General features: G+C 77.0%; 1 non-coding gene across 1 annotated transcript; it reads right to left on the reverse strand.

Moving 5' to 3' along the window:
- Positions 1–489: 489 nt before the first annotated feature.
- Positions 490–642, reverse strand: LOC125321057. Its single transcript, XR_007201431.1, has one exon. It is a non-coding gene; the product is annotated as a 5.8S ribosomal RNA (ribosomal RNA).
- Between the last annotated feature and the right edge of the window lie 1,858 nt (positions 643–2,500).

The following is a 2,500-nucleotide window of genomic DNA, read 5'->3' on the forward strand; positions in this document are numbered from 1 at the left end:
CCTCCCTTCTTGCCTCTGTCTCGCTCGGCCCCCTTCAACGGCGTTTTCGCGCCGTCTCTCTCGCTCTCCCCGGCCGCCGCCGCCACGCCCTGGCGGGGCCCCGGCAAAGGACGAGCTCCGCCCCAGCGGCTCGCTCCGGGAGCGGGAAGCTACGGAGCGCTCCCCGAGTCTGCATTTAGGGGGACGAAGGCCCTTGCAGCAACGGCACGCGCGACGGACGGACGGACGGACGGACGGACGGACGGACCGCGACGACGCCGACGACCGGGCCCCCCGCAGGGGGAAAGGCCCCAGAAACCGCCGAGGAAAACGCTTCCCTCGCCGGCCCCCGCCGCCTTCCCCCCCACTCTCCGGGCACCGGCCAGACGCCGCCGCCGCCGCCGCCGCCGCCGCCGCCGCCGCCGCCGCCGCCGGCCGCGGACGACGGGCCTGCGAGGCAACCCCAGCCGCGCCGCCGGGGTGGCCCCCGGACGGCGATTGATCGTCAAGCGACGCTCAGACAGGCGTAGCCCCGGGAGGAACCCGGGGCCGCAAGTGCGTTCGAAGTGTCGATGATCAATGTGTCCTGCAATTCACATTAATTCTCGCAGCTAGCTGCGTTCTTCATCGACGCACGAGCCGAGTGATCCACCGCTAAGAGTTGTCTGGCTTTTCGGCACCGACTCCGCGCGCGCGGAGGGGCCGGGACCGCTCACGTGAAGCAGACCCCTGTCTCTCTCGGCGAGGACGCGACGCTGGCGCGCGCGCGCGCCTCGCTTCGACCGTACGAGCACACAACAACAAAACGGAGGAGGAGGAGGAGGGGAAAAAAGAGAAACCCACGGAACGCTCCCAAGGTCGACAAAGGCGGGGGAGCCCGCGCTCCCGTCCGCCTCCCCCCGCAAGGGGAGACGCCGCCTCGCGTGCCGTCCTTCGGAGGCGGCCCAGGCGCCCGGGCTCGGCCCGGCCTCCGGCACAGAGGGCTGGGCGTGGCGCGCGCCGGAACGCGGGGGGCATCGGATCCCGCCCGGCCTCGATCGCGAGACGACACACACGCCCACGGGGCGGGGCGGGGCGGGGGGTAACGGCCACCAGACCCCGCTCACGCTCGGCTCCCTTCACCGCTCTCCGCAGACTCGCGGAGCGCCGCCGCGTCACCGCGCAGCCGGCTTCTCCCCCAGCGACCCGCAACACGCCCGAGACGCACGCGGCGACACCGCTCCGCCGGCGCGCCCCCCCGCGGGACCGCTCCCGCCGGGAAGGCAAAGCGCCCGGCGAGCCGAGCTCCGCCGCCGGCTCCGGAGGCGGACGCCGCCGGGAACCGAGTCGGCATCGCGAGCGCCCGAGGCCCGCCGGACGGCGAGACCCGCCGCCGCCGCCGCCGCCCTCCCGGGAACCGCCGCCGCCGCTTCGCACCGCCGGAGCCCCTTCCGCGGGCACGCGCGCCCGGGCAGAAGACGTACGGCGCTGAGCCGGGGGAGCAACGCCCGCTCTCCTCGTTTCCACGCGGAGACCGGGCGGGGAAGCGCCCCCGCGGCCGCCCGCACACCCCTTCGGCCCACGCGCGGCCGGGAAGGGCGACGGGGAAGCGACGGGCAGGGCCCGGGACGGGACCGCCGCCGGCGACAGCGGGCGCCTTCCGGCCGACCGTCCCCCAGGGGGACACTCACCGAGCGGCGACGCCGCCGCTCGGCCCGGGGCCACCCGCACTCGCCGGCCTCCGGCGACGGAGGGACCGCCGAGCACTCACACCTGGGCGGGGCAGGCGGCCCAGCGGCAACGGCCGGCGGCCGGCGCCACCGGTGCGTCCGAGGAGAGAGAAGGCCGTCGAGGGGAGAGGCGCGGCAGCGCCGGAGGCGCGGCGCCGCGCACGAGAGCCTGCGGCAGCGGCCAAGGAGAGCGCAGCGGGCCCTGGCAGCCGCAACGACCCCCGCAGCCGCGGAAGGGCGGAGGGCACGCGCCCTCCGCCGCCACCGTCGCCCGCTTCGAAGCGAGCGGGCCGGCCCCGCGGCCGACCGCGCGAACACGGTTCCCTTCTGCCGAGACCGGGCCGCAGAGAGGGGGGGGCAGGGCGCCCCTCCCCGGCACGGCCGCCCGCGCGCGCACGCGGCGGAGCCACGACGACAACGAGCGCGGCCGGCCGGCCGCCACGGTCACCACCGCAGGGGCTTGGCGGGAGACGCTCCCTTACCCCTCCGATGGCGCCGCGCCGCCGCCCGGCACCCGCCGCCGTCGTCGCCGCCGCCGCCGCCGCCTACGGCGGGGCGCACCGAGCCGCCCGAGTCTTTAAACCTCCGCCCGGCTCCGCGGCCCTACGGGCTTCCCCCCCCAGCGTTTGACGACGCCGAGAGGCTTCCCAGGCCGCCGAGGCGCGGAGCGCTAGGTACCTGGCCCTGGGGCGAGGGAAACGACCTGCATGGCCCCGCGGGGGTGCCTCCCCTGCTGCCGCCCTCAGGGGAGCGTCCGCCCGCGGGGGCGCGCCCGCCATCCGCCGCCACCACCGCAGCGTCCTTTCTCGGGG

Source organism: Corvus hawaiiensis, unplaced genomic scaffold, assembly GCF_020740725.1.
Source record: "Corvus hawaiiensis isolate bCorHaw1 unplaced genomic scaffold, bCorHaw1.pri.cur scaffold_32_ctg1, whole genome shotgun sequence".
NCBI classification, from domain to species: domain Eukaryota; kingdom Metazoa; phylum Chordata; class Aves; order Passeriformes; family Corvidae; genus Corvus; species Corvus hawaiiensis.